General features: G+C 31.8%; 2 long non-coding RNA genes across 3 annotated transcripts in view; one reads left to right on the top strand and one right to left on the bottom strand.

Moving 5' to 3' along the window:
- LOC149227736 (uncharacterized) overlaps positions 1–10,061 on the bottom strand; it is a 49,681-nt gene extending 39,620 nt beyond the window's left edge. The window contains exons 1-2 of one of the 2 annotated variants that reach the window (XR_016247821.1): positions 9,593–10,032; positions 8,767–9,410 (exon numbers count right to left, since the gene is read on the bottom strand). This is a non-coding gene — a long non-coding RNA (uncharacterized LOC149227736). Of the gene's footprint in view, positions 1–8,666; positions 9,411–9,592 lie in introns of those variants that run through there. The other variant, XR_016247820.1, reaches the window with a different exon arrangement.
- On the top strand, positions 6,960–7,739 carry LOC149227737 (uncharacterized). The gene is made up of 2 exons (XR_016247159.1): positions 6,960–7,058; positions 7,149–7,739. It is a non-coding gene; the product is annotated as an uncharacterized LOC149227737 (long non-coding RNA).
- Positions 10,062–15,008: the final 4,947 nt, after the last annotated feature.

Below are 15,008 nucleotides of genomic sequence, written 5' to 3'. Positions count from 1 at the left end.
CTAATTCACTTGTTGTAATACATATATGTTAATGCAAATGTGGTGTATATGATGTTAATGTTGTCTCGCCCGTGTAGACTACTCTCCTGGACATCAGACAGACCTTTCACATAAAACTTGCTATAACAACCGTTTTACTTGCACAGACTAATCCGCTAAGTGTTATACGTGTTATCTTACCTTGTGTGTTGTGACTATCGCATCCATGTGGACTGTTCCGCTAGAAGTTGTGCATGTCCTGTTTGTGTGTTCTTAGTAGAGTTGGGATTACTCCCAACCAACTTGGGACTCACTCCAACCCTCTCCCTCTATGGTGAAAGAACCATTGACACAAGTGACACTTACAATCACTAGGCACGCAAACCTCACTTCTTGAAAGACAAAGAAGACCACTCTCTTGTGTTGACAAGTAATAGTTGAGGCAAATCTTTAAGATAATGGCAACCGAGCCATCATACCGGATGGGACTCCCACACAAAACAATGTGAGGTCTATTTGGGACTTCATACCGGGGTAATCCCCTGAATGTTGGCATGTCCAGCACCGTCAACATATCCTATATTGAGGAAGATGTGATCCTTAGGGTGTAAGAAGTTGATTTTGTTTACTCCAAATTGTGTTACTTGTATATGATCATACATAATGCTCCTAAATTTTATTGTTAGTGGATTTACTATGTTTAGCGAATCATGAGTTACCAATAACCTTAGGAATAACTCAATAAAGAGATTATGTTCAATTTTTCATAGGTTGTGGTCCTTCAGTGTGATGATTTTTCCTTATGGATCTCCTCAATAATGTTCTTAAAATGTTTGATATTCCATGGTCGAGCTTCGCAAGCATCCATGTCTTATCATAGGGCACCTTCCCAACTTAATCCCTTGCCTTCATAAAATGTTAATTTGGTTCAATATCCATGTTCTTAAGTTGGTTACAAATCTTTAGGTGCATTATGGATGAGAGAGATTGCTCGTGTCATGAATTTTACAATTTTGATGAAAATGAGATCTCTTAATCTTGTCCTATCACCGATTAACTTTATATTTTGGGAAAACAGGTTAAATTTTCCATTTGAGTGAATTTTTATTGTCTTATGAAAGAAGTTAAGCGCAATATAGAGTGGTATTAAAGAATATATTCAAGTATTAAGTCCTTATGAAAGAAGTTAGGCACAATATAGAGTGGTATTAAAGAATATTTTCAAGTGTTAAGTCCTTATGAAAGAAGTTAGACGCAATATACAGTGGTATTAAAGAATATGTTCAAGTGTTAAGTCCATCGGGGAGAAATTTGAAATCTTTAAATAAACTTATTATAAACTCCATTAATTCAATATTGTATTTATGAGAAATATTTCAAAATCCATATTTAAAATTGACATTTTAGACCATACATATGCCATTCAATTTCCAGAAAATCAAATGGAATTTTTAATTTTTGTATGATAGGTAGATTGATTTAAAACAAAATATACACTAAAAAATCAACATTGGGACTTCAAGTCAAGTAGAAAGCAGATTATGCAATATAAGAAACTATGTGAAAATATGTAAAATAAAAAAAAAATTACACAACACCATAAAAAAACATAAATATTGAAATCTAATTATTTCTAATAAGAAAGTGTTATTACATTTAGTGAATGAAACATGATTGGTGACATGGTCTTCCATATTATAAGAGGATATGGAAGTGTTCACATTTGATCGAAAGATGAATATCATGATGCTTCACTAGTCAAAGTGAAAAAATAATTTTATTTTAATATTAAAAATTTTAATGTTTTTAAAAATTATTAAATTTTTTTTATATGGATGAAGCAGGATTAGTTTTATATATATATATATATATATATATATATAATTATTTAAAAAAAAATTATTAACCAAAATTAATTATAATTAAAAATATATATTATAAAATAAAATTATAATTATTTTTAATATATTTTTTTATTAAAATAAAATATTAACATTTATATTTTAAAAACTTAAAATTTAATTATAAAAAATATAATAGAAAAAAGAATATATGATTTGCTAATTTCTCATTAAAATAAATATCATTACACATCCCAAATTCTTTCTTTATAATATGTTGTACATATTAAAATAATAAAAATATAACGAAATTGAAATAACAAAATTATCTTTTGAAAGGGAAAAAACAAATTTTATTGTTATTATTATTTTATAAAAAAAGTGTTAATTTAAGAAAATAAAATAAAATAAAACAAATTAATAAAATATTAATTCAAGAAAGTAAAATAAATTAAAGTTATTTTTATTTTGAAAAAATTTGTGCTCAAGATATAAAACAAAAATAAAATTTTATTATTATTATTATTATAATAAAAATATTAATTTAAAAATAAAATAAATTAACAAAAGTCTTAATTCAGAAAATAAAATAAGTTAAGATTATTTCCATCTTAAAAGTATTTGCGCTCAAGCATACATAGGGGGAATTTTATCGTTATTATTTTTTCTAAAACAAAAGTGCTAATTGAAGAAGGTAAAATAAATTAAGATTACTTCCATCTTGAATGTATTTGTGCTCAAGAATACATACATCTTCTTAATTAGATCTTAAGCTCAATGGTTATTTTTTAAAGCACTTTTAATAGAAGTTAACAATATTAATGTATACTTATTATTTATTGAGGATTGTATAAATTATTTTAAAATTCTTACTAGTTAAATATAGGGATATCACATTTGAGATATGCACACACAAATTCTAAGGAAGAAGCATAGATACACTTAAAGTATAATTCTTGATATAGATATATTGATTTTAATTAGGTGATATAGATTAAGTGATAAGGAATCAATATTTTCATGTTGAATTTAAAAAACATAGATACACTTAGAGTATAATTTTTAATATAGATATATTGATTTTAATTAGGTGATAGAGAAAAAGTGATAACTAATCAACATTTTCACGTTGAATTTTTTTTTAATAATTTTGTTATGATAAGATGAATTTAAGAATTAACTATAAGATAAATTTAAGAGTATATTAGAATAGTTTGATTATTAGCATTAATGTTTTAATTTAGATAAAATCTTTTGTGCAATTATAATTTTGTATGGTTTAGTTTATGTAATTTTGAGCTATAATAAGTTGGCCAATTAAGATTAAATTTTGAAAGTTTATTATCTCATTTTTCTATTCTCAAAAGTAGAAATTATTACTTAATATACAACCTAGCAATGTGGACTTTCATTGTTTTACTACATATGTTTAAACCTATTTACCTCATTCAAATTTTTTTTATGGGTTAAATTCGCATTGAAGTCAATCTTTAACTCGCAAGACTAAACCATAACTATAGAGAAGCATAGGATATCAAAGTACTTAGAAAAATCAAAATTAACCATAAAAGGATTGCAAAGCAGGCCATGAAGTTTTCAGAGTACCATCTTGCTTTGAGGAGCCTCTATTTTCTATTGTGGTTGAGGCCTATGATATTCCATGAGATGATTTTCATGGAGGGGGTATCTTGGTTGCAGGGAGGACATACATGATTGCCCTGTTTCATCTTGAGTTAACCAACATACCCCCCAATCCGTCCAAGATTTGTTGGTTGCTTTTCCTACCTTTTTTTATTGACTCCCTATAAGTTTTTATTGGATCCTTCAATGAATGGGATTACACTCCAAGTGGAAATGTGTTGGATAGCCCTGATGTTGATTTTAAGGCATGGCAAAATTTGATTTTAAGGCATGGAAAACTTTGAAATATGCAGGGCCTCACATTTTAACTTGATCCATGTTAGAATTAGAATTTGGGTAGCTCAGAAGGTATTTTTGAGAGAGGATAACCCACCAAAAAGAAGTTTGTTGGGAAATTTACCCAAAAGTGGGGTTTTGGACCCAAGATGTGGGTTTAGGACCTAAAATAAATAATTATTTATTCTTAAGGGTTGAGAAGTGAAAAACCTAGATTTAGAGGTTTCCTAAGTGATCCAAGGAAAACGATAAATAAAGGAGGCCTAAGGCGAGGTCTCGCACATTGTGTGCAAGAGAGATGCAACCTATCTTGTGCTAAGAGTGCCCTAGTGGATGGTCGCAGATCAGAGAGAGTGCTACAAGCAATGGTTTGAATTTGTGAAGAAGTCGAGCTAGGGTTTTAGACCAAGAGAAGACAAGCTAAGAAGTGTTTCTACCCTAGCAATTCTACTCAAGGAGGTGGAGCCTGAACTTGAAGGAAGGCCATGACCTAAAAGATCAATCCTAAGGAAAATCAAGAGATAAAGGTGGTTGTGGTAACTTGTAGGAGGGCCGAGTTAGAGTTTGAAGCAACATTTGGAGCTAAAACACATTGCAACTCATCCATTTGTGAATAAGAGAGCCACAAACCTAAAGGAGAGCTGAGCTGGAGCATTTATATGTAAGAGAGAATCTCTAGAAGATGATCGAATCACTTCTCGACATGTCTAAAGTAGACCGAGTTGAAGGGGGTGCTGGACAAGGGTATCAAAGAGCTGTTATTTCCAAGAGGAGGGGTTAAAGCCCTAACAAAAGTTTGTTCTGTGTTTTTGAGAGGGTCGAAGCCCTAGTCTCTCTGTTATAGGTAGGTCAAGGCTTTAGGCTAGTTGAGAAAGGGGCGAAAAATTATCAAGAATATGTGCATATAAGGAGGAGGGGAAACAAAGACCTAAAGTAGCCTCAGATTGGAACAAATCTTCACGTAAAAGGTCAAGACCCTTATGGATATTGGATGAGAATCCAAAAGTGTTGAAGGTTGCAGATAGGAGCTCTCAATTTTATGTTGGATAATTGCAAAGGTAGATCGTAAAGTATGTTCATAAACAAAGTTATGAACATAGTGTATTTCATGGGCTAATATGCAGTGGGTTAATGGATAAAGTCACTTTGAGTAGCTAATGTTTTGAAGGGCAATGTAGAATGTCTTTGATGGGTCAAATACCTCATGAGCAACTGGCCTAAAGAGGAAAAGGACCTAACAGGGGTCAAGGAAAATGTGTGCTGAAAGGGTTGAAGGAGAAGGGATTCTCCAACAAGTTGTGTATTTGTTCTTGTCTCTTTTTGGGCAATTTGGCGATTTGAAGAAGCAGTTCACAAGCCCAAGTTTTGTATACTATGTATACTAGTTTTACTAGTGATTGAGGGCCATGATCCTTGATACAAGAGCCCCATGATTCTTTTATTGATGGATTAATAAAATAATCGAGCTTTGGGCTCAAATCATTGTGTACTTAATTGATTTCACTAATGAAGATTTTCGTTGTGCAAAGTGCTAAAAAGTTCAGGGTTCCTAGTGTGTTTATGTGTGTGATTAGTCTCAAACCAAATCTAAGGCCTAAGGAAGATTCAACAATCTGGGTCCTCTTGCAGGGAAGATTGGAGCATCGAGGGCAGGGGGACAACATAAGAGGGGAGCGAAACGACTAAGGAGGATGGGGGCAAATTGGGGTCACGCATGAAAATTTCATGAAATGGTGAAGTCAAGGGGGTTAGGAGAATCTAGTGGGGGGAGTCAAAATGATTTATGGAAGAGGGTTTCTCCACTGAGGGGTTGGGCTATGAGGTCCGGGATTTAGGGTTCTTAGGATTACCTCCAACTTTTGTAAAATGCTCATCATCCAGAGTGGAAGATGACTCAAGGTTGGCATTTACAACTAGCAGAGGGAAATTATGGTAAAGATGACTATTTTCATGGCATCTTTAGCATAAAAAGGGATATGCTCATAATCCATGGGTTGCTTCCAAAGCTCATCCTGATAATAAATACCAATGGATTTTGGAAGTGGCTTAAAAATATTTATGTATACAAAAATACAAGCATGAGAAATGTACATTACTTACTTAGTTGGTTTTGAAGCTTTGATGAAATGTCCAAGATAATTTCCTATGTTAACTAGAGTTTCCTGATCCAAGAATTCTCGAGGTAGTGAATACATCCCGATCCAAAGTGGCACTACAGTAAAATATTCCTTATCAAGCACAAAGAATTGTAATTAAAAGCAGTGAAACAACCTTTCCAAGTTAAAAAAATAGAAGTCATTTTCAAATACCTGAGTTTTGTCTTCAATGTTGATGAATACTATGGTAAAGAATCCTTTGGCCCCCAATTCCAACTTAATTTTCCCCATGTCCATTTTAGTTGAATCTAGTGAGAGGGAGCTCTTTTGAAAGCCAAATACTGAGAAATTTCTCAATTAGTGTGTGATCTGCATGTATTAAATATATCATCCGACATGTATTGGATATATTTCCCAATGCAGCTAGATTGAAGTTCAAATTTAGGGTCTACTATAGCTTTAGGAAGACAACTTCCTGACCTTTGTTTCCTTGATTGGGTCATGGTTTGCAAGGGATTTTGTCTATAAATCTTAGGGTTATATCTATAAATCTTGGGATTGGAAGCAGAAGGTTGCATCAAACTATTTGATCATGTTATAAAAAGAAGAGTGATTTAGTTACAAAACTAAAAAAAAATTGCAAAGGCAACAAAATCCTTCCTCCCCTCATTCACTATTGAAATTAATTCATTAAGTAAATTATATATATATATATATATATATATATATTAAAATTACATTACACTAGTGTAGTCCATTGAGACTTGTAAAGAGTGATAGGTGCACTATTAACCTACGTTGTAACTCGTGATATAATAGCATTTATGAAATTGTTCTATAATATTCAAGTTTTGGAAATATCTAACATAATATTTAATGTATTTATATTTGATATATAGTTATATATGATGTAATAACATTTTTTCATGAGAATTCTCATTCCTATTAAAGAAATATTAATATTATACCTATTTAAAATTTATATATGGAAACCAAAATTATATTAACTCCACCAAATATCATTTAAGCTTGTAAAATTTAGTGAAATAAGCATTACCTTCTCTCATATATATATATATGAATGAGAAATTATTAATATGAATGAGAACTGTTCTTGCTTGCTTCAGCTATCCTCCACAGGATCCACAGAACTTGTTTCTAGGGCTCTGGCCTGGTATCACTGAACATTGTTTCTTCCCCGTTATTTCATCACGGCAGAACTCGGGTAATCTCACCCTGGAAGCTCTTATCTTCTGAGTTATAATGTTTAATTTGAAACCAGGGTTTTACTTGTTTTCATGGGTTGTTTTTGCAGGCCAGCAACAAACCCCAACAAACTCCAAGTGGGGTTGGTGTTATCGGCTATCAAGAACTCCGGAAGTGCAGGAACAACTTCTCTCACTCAGGTTGGCGAGCTCAGCCTAAGGCTTGTCTTACGATTTCCTTTGAAGCTATGTAGGCTTTATTACTGTGGAACATGTTTGGTTATTCCTCTTCCAGCAGAGGGTTTGATAGTGAAATGAGTTATTGTACAACCGGAACTTGCCTGCGGTATCCTAGGGCTTCCTGAAGCTATCACCCCACCCCTATGAATGTTTGGAAGAAAATTAGCCTTAATCTCTGGTTTGAGGATCCTCGGCCCAGAATATAGTTTAATGGTTCACAACCGACAGCACGGTTGTTGCCTTAATTACAAATTCTCTGTATAAGATCTACTATGACTATTTATTTTCTGCAATGTAATTTAAACGGTTTGACACATTCAAATTTGGTTTAGGCTGATGATACTCTGTATTCGTTATGACTGTTGCATTTCAGCGACCAAGAGGTATGCGGAAATTATTTCTGTCCCTCAAGATCACTCCCAGCATAGTAATAATATTCATTCAGTTCAATGCCTAATTAAGTTCTGGAGCATCTTTTCGCCCTTTCAGCAATTGTATTAGTCTTTTTAAAAAAATGTATTTATGTCTAGAAGAAATGGGGTAGTCATGCTGTTACATCTCCTCGGTGTTTCACACGTTTACTCATTTCCAGTTAATGAATAAGATTGCTGATATCTCTCTTTACAGTTCATTCTATAAATAAACAGAGTTATGGGTTTCATTCTTATCGTTTTAACGAATACTGTTATTTGCATTTGCTCGCTGTATATGATTTCTACATCGGAGATCTCCCAGTTTCCCCAGTGGAGCTCTTTCTTTGAAATTGGGGTTTCTTCTCCAGGAGGGTCAATCTACCTGAACAGGTTACCCTGGCTGGAGGATAGGTATTTTAATACCTCACTTACCCTCAGACCAGTGTATTGGCACTATGAACATAGTTCATTTACTCCCTTTACTTTAGTTTATCAGTCACAGTGTCTCTGTTGGTTATGGGTTAAATAACATTAACATTTCAATCCTGTTAGACAGGTGTATCTCACAGTATGCTCTATCAGTTTGTACAATTTATTTGTCCAAGAATGCATACTCAAATAAGTGCTGTGTAAGTCTTACATATACCACTTGTTGTCCCAGTTACATGTTTAATTCATAGGTACATAACAAATTCATAGGTACATAACAAAAGCAGTCTTTTCTTACTTAAGCTGTATTCTTTACTTATCCATTGCACAATTTATTTGTCCAAGAATGCATACTCAAATAAGTGCTGTGTAAGTCTTACATATACCACTTGTTGTCCCAGTTACATGTTTAATTCATACGTACATAACAAAAGCAGTCTTTTCTTACTTAAGCTGTATTCTTTACTTATCTATTGGGCTCTCAGCAACATATCATAAGCAGTATTATTTGGCTTATGTAATGCATTCTCATAACATAAACAGAACTACTTTTTCTTATATGATGCATTTTCAGAAGCATAACCTAAACGGAATTACTTAATCTTATCTGTTGGATTCTCAGAAAGCATATCATAAACAGAATTACCTATCTGATGCCTTCTCAGTTTCCCAAGAAAGTGAATTCCGGACAGGACCACACCTCCTCGCCTACGGAACTGGCAATCACGTCCAAGTTTCCCCCGAGCTTCCTCCTTCCGTTACAGTTGTTGAGAGTAACCTCTCACAGGTTACTTCTCAGGCTTTAAAACCCGTAGTCCAGCCTGGAAAAGTCAGATTTTCTCTCTGACAGGGAGGTTTCCACTGGCACCAAGCCAGCTCCAGATAATCTTCCCCAAGGCAGCCCCAGATAATCTTTCCAAGGCAGCACCAAGCCAGCTCCAAATAACCTTCCCCAAGGCAGCACAGTATTCACACTCTCTTTCTCTAGGTGGTATTCACCTCTCTCCTTACTAACCCCTCCTCATGCCCTCTGAACTCTTTTTTGTCTCCAGGACTTCGAAACTGCCCCAACTGTCCGGAGGTTACAAGTTCGTTATTGGGTTTTTATCCGAATTCACATTTCCCAGTTTTCTTAATTAGGGTTTATAAAAAAAATATAACTTGTCATAGAAAGTTCCCTCTTTCTTTCACACAGTAATTATAAAAATCACTAAAAGTAATTGACAAAAATTTATGAAAATAACGTCACTGACTGGGTGTCACACAAGTCCTCGGCCCGCTGATTATGATCTGCGCGCAGCGACGAGAGTCATTACACAAACACATTCAATTCAGAGAAAATTTAAAAGCATTACAAAAGGGAATCAAATTTGAAAATCAAGAGAGTGCGAGACTTAATTGTTGCAGAAAATCAAGAAAGTGCGAGACTTAATTGCAGAAAATAAAGAAAATCAAGAAAGTGCGAGTTTTACCCGCTGCAGTTCATGTTCTTGCCGAGGCGGAAAGGAAAATTGACACGGCAGTTGGAAGGGAGACTGGTGAGGGCAGAATCTTTCATGGCAGGTAATATCGAAATTTCTGATTTGATACATTCGCATGACTGTCGCTTGGCAGGGCCGCTTGTCGCTCCATTTGCCAGAGACTGCACAACTTGGCAACAGGGCGAAGGGGGTTGACCCGCCCCCTTTGTTAAAAAGTCGGAGCACGGACTCAGCAGGCTTAGTCCATTGCAATCCTGCGCTTCCACCTTTGGATGCACAGACATTATCACCAAAATTACAGTAAACACGAGCAGGACCACCAAAGTCCTATGGGAACCCATAATATTCCCACTGTACCCAACCTAGCTGATATGAAATAATAAAAGAAAACTGGAAATAACAAGAGACCTGGTCACATCATACAGATTCACTCTCCTCTCTTATATAACCCAAATCCTAATACAAAATGGGAGGCGGTTATCTTTGACTCAGTATTTTTTTTATTTTAACATATTTATCTAACTTCCATTATGTATAGTAATTTATGTACGTGACTTTTGACTCGGTATTTTTTTATTTTAATGTATTTATCTGAAGTTATGTATAGTAATTTATATATGTGTCTTTTTTGACCGTTTACTTTAAATTTATTTATTTATAAATTTGAAATTTGTTTTTTTAAGCTGGGTAAGATTACATCTTCATTATGTCTAATTTTTCATTCTGATCTGGGGATAGCACAAGTTTTGAACCTAAGAATTCTGGTTCAGTGAGACAACCCGAGACCTTTGATTTGGTGAGACTTCATTTCCACAACCATTACCAATTGAGCTACCCCAAACAGAGTAAATTTGAAGTCAATGAATAAGTAAATTTGAAGTATAAAATATTTGAGATGCCCTAAAGAGACTAAATTTGAAGTTTGTATAAAATATTTAAAATCTTTTTTACATATTTATTTAATTTATATATATATATATATTCAATCACAGGGATTTTATTATCTGGTCAAACAATTACATTTGATTTACGGATTCTACATTACTTTTTACTGATTTTGTCTTACTCTCCCCATGTCATTCCAATGGGATTTGTTAACTAGGAGATATATTTCCAATGGGATTTGTTAACTAGGAGATATATGAAAACAAAAAGCAAAATGTCATACACTATAACTAGATTTCAAGCTAGAAATAACATAGAAAATACAAACAAAACCAACTATTACCAGAAATTTCTTGTTTGGGGACCAATTCGTGTTCTAGCTGATCAATTCTTCCTTTAATTAGGTCTAGCCATCTAATAATAATATATTGTAATGCAATATATTTTAGTGAAAAATAACAATGTTATTAAATTTTCTGAATTTTTTGATTGTGTAGCTGTTTATATGCATATTTCGAGTGGACACTTTACCCATCGTAGAGTAAATAGATTAATAGTATGAATACTAATCAACTTTAATCAACTTTAAATAATGAGAGCATTTACAAGAAAATTAATAATAAATAGTTAAAACAGAAAGTAAAAAAAGACTAAAAAATAAACAAAAATTTTAAATAAATAAGAGTGTAGTAAAAAAGAACTAGAAAGTAAAAAAGAGAAGACCCATAAAAACAAACAAAAAAATTTAAACAAATAAAACTGTAGTAAATTAAATAAGAGATTACTAAAAAAGTAAAAAAGAGATTAAAAATACAAACAAAAATAAATAAATAAATAAGAGAGTGGTTATATATATATATATAATTCTATTATTGAATAAATAAGGGAGTGGTTATATATATATATATAATTCTATGGGTTATGATGTAATATAAAAAATTCTTATGCTCTTGTCATATGTGATATTATAATATTTTATATGGAGACTCAAAAAAACAAGCAAAATAAATTAAATAAATAAGGGAGTGGTTATATATATATTATTCTATAGGTTATGATGTAATATAAAAAATTCTTATGCTATTGTCATATATCATATTATAATATTATATATGGATTATGATGTAATATAAAATATATATATATATGCTATTATCATATGTGATATTATAATATTATTTAATAAAAAAGAAAAATAAATAAATAAAAGTTTGGTTGAAGAAATTATATATATATATATTATAATATTATATAACAACTTAATAAAGGGAAAAAATAAATAAATTAAAGGTTGGTTGAAAAAATTATATTTATATATTCTAAAAGGTTTAGGAATAAGTTAATTTTAATGTTAAATCTATTATTATATTTAAATAGGAATGGTTTAACTTATAAATGAAATAATATTTTTCACTGTATTTTTTTTGGTTAATTTTAACAAAAATTGGGTGATGGTTTTTAAAAACTTGAGTTTAAGTTGTTTGATCTATATAATTCGAGTGATGGCTTTTTAGGGTGCTCAATCCATTTATGCATTCGAAAATGCATTTTAAACAACACAAAAATAGCATTCACACAAAAATCACATTCTTTCTTGAAATTTTTTTTCCCATGAAAAAATATATTTCGTGGATAAGCTAGACTATGCCTATTTAAGAATACAATTTAAAGTATCACCAAATTCTAATTTTTTTAATACATTTATTTAATTATTTTTGCATTGTAGTGTTTAAACAAATTGACTCAATTAAATTACATAAAAAATAAAATATAATAATGATAATAACTAAACTAGCTTAGATCCAACTTAACTCCAGATGTACCAAGTTTTTAGAGTGAGAAGATCCCTCTCTTGACGTGCAAACATATTTTAAAGTGAAAAGTGATTTGATCGCTCTACATTTTTAATAGACTCAAAATTAAAATGAATCTACACTCATTTATTAATTGGTTATCTAATATTATTTAACATTATTAATCTCCATTTTTTCTAAATAACAAAACATCTTAACTTTCCTCGTGTTTAAGCGGAAAATTCTTTAATTTATCTTTAATATATTTATTCAACTAATCATTACATTATTAATCCTTTTCTCTTTATGTAAGGAAAACCTACCTTAGCTATTTTTTCTCTTTTTTACATTAGTTTATTTGTTTAATTATTTATTAGTTATCTTTATGTTAATATATTTATCAATTATTTATTTTTTTTAATTATATTTTACATTATCTTTTTGTATTTTATTAGGATGAAAAACATACTTATATAGGAAACTAGACAATGCAAACTTGATATTATCCAAACCCCTAACCAAGAATAATATAGTGAAACATGTCATGTGAAAATATGCATAAGCCTTGGAATCTAGAGTGATTTAGTATGGAGTTGCATTCCAAGACAAGTACAGAGTGATTTAGTATGGAGTTGCAACTAGAGATAGGGCTATGGAGAGGAGGACATGTCTTAGCCCCTGGGAAGTTAGGTGTCAGGGGGTTGTTGGGTTATTTTGGTTACCAAAAAGAAATATTATAGAACCGTATTAGAATAAAGGATACCAAGTTGCTAAGTCATGATCATTGTAATTATTGAAATCTCCAAATGTATAATACATTGTAAAAGTGGTTGTTGTGAACCTCATTAGAGAGTGATAATAAAATTTTCCAAATTTAATAACCCAGACATATGCAACAACATATGGATTGCAATAAATTACTGTTACTACAGATGAATTAGAAATCGAGGATAGTGTTTGCATCCCCTTAACCTTTTCCTAGTTGGATGCTTCTTCAAATATAAGATAGTTTTTCATGTGAATGGATACAGATCAAGGGTAATTGCTACAACCACCTTGACCCTTCCCAGTTGGATGTCTCTTTAAATATAAGATAGTCTTTCCCGTGATTGGACATGCTTCCCTAAAGATGTCATTAAACAAATTATGGTAAGAAGTAAATAGCCAAAGAGGAAGAGATATATGTCTACAATTTGCGAGACCTTGGTACTTTCTATCATGAGAAATCATATGTAGCCTGAAAGTCATTGAAAACAAGAAAGAATGACATGAGGGGTATTGTATAATGTATGAAAACAAGAAGAAATGACATGATGCGCTATGTGTATAATGTGGTTGGATTGTCTCGGTATTGAAGTCTAGTAATTGCCATCATGTCAACAAAGGGAACTCTTAATGCTCAGAAGTATGCTCGTGCTATCATGAAGTAATGCCCCAATGGTTCATTTGTTGTTAGTAATACATCAATTGTCTATCCAAGAAAAAGCACGAGTATATTTATTTTATATGGTTTCGTGTAGATAGCATATGGGGAAACAACTGTGAGATTATGATTTAAAAAAAAAAAAAAAAAGTCAAAATATTGAATTTTCCCATGCACAATTGTAAAGAGATTGTGGAAGCCCATTTATTGTGAAGGCACCTGAGATGTTGGGTTCTATCCCTTTAATATTTTCTTTAGTATTCCACCATTCTCCTAAAAGAAGAGTCTCAGTTTCTAAATGGAAAAATGGATGGGACACACTAGGTTCCTGATAAAAAGTAAGTGCTCCATTTAAAGTTTCTCCAAGATATGAAATATGGGTGTGCCATCATAGGGTTCCTTGTTGTCTTATACTAGGAAACTTGTAAATTTGTTTATCATTCTACCAAGTTCAATCCCCATGTTAGTTTATGTTAAATCCTATACAAGCCCCATGTTAACCCCGAAACCCCTTATTAACCCCTAGATATTAAATTATTATATTTCTATTGTTATATTATTATGTAAGCCAAAACGTTTCATTGTACCCTTTTACTATAATTGTACCCTGTGTCTATATATATACACCAACAAGACCTAGTCTTAGGATAACCTCATCTTGTCTTATACATTGTATTCATTGTAAAAGAAGGTGCCCCCCTCAAGTAGAATATAATTATTAACTTTTTATATATTTTAGGTGCATGGTTCATAACATGTGGTATCAAAGAATATGAATCTAGGATATTGCTCCTTTGAATGAGTCGTTGTTGAATTTTCGCTATCACATTTTTCCAGGAAGTTTCAAACTGTAAAATTTTGAGATGATGGAGAAGATATCTCAAACTAAATTAGTTCAAAATTACATATTTTGGTTCAATATACTTTCATAGATATACCCTATAAAAGTTAGTGGTTCTGAATGGTCCTGAAATCAATTACAAATGAGTGATCTTGGAATTTTTGCTACAATTTTTTTCTTGGACACGTCAAACCATGAAACTTTTAATAGACTAAAGAGAGCTCTCGAGGCACATTTAGAAACAATTTTAGATTCTAATTCATTATATTTTTGGAGACATACCATGTGAAAATTAAGGTTTGTGAATAGTCCTAAACATAAGTTTCAAATGGGTGATCTTGGAATTTTTGTTGTAACTTTATCCTAGAGAAATTTTAGACTGAAATTTTCAGAAATTTGAGGAGACACACCAAGGTAACTCAAATAAAAATTTCACAATCATATTTAAAAATTTGGACATGTGGC

The sequence above is a fragment of the Pinus tabuliformis genome, chromosome J (assembly GCF_031772625.1).
Source record: "Pinus tabuliformis cultivar Carrire ecotype Pingquan chromosome J, CPIR1, whole genome shotgun sequence".
NCBI lineage: Eukaryota > Viridiplantae > Streptophyta > Pinopsida > Pinales > Pinaceae > Pinus > Pinus tabuliformis.
Note: the sequence above shows the minus strand (reverse complement) of the source record. Positions and strands in the feature narration are given on the sequence as shown.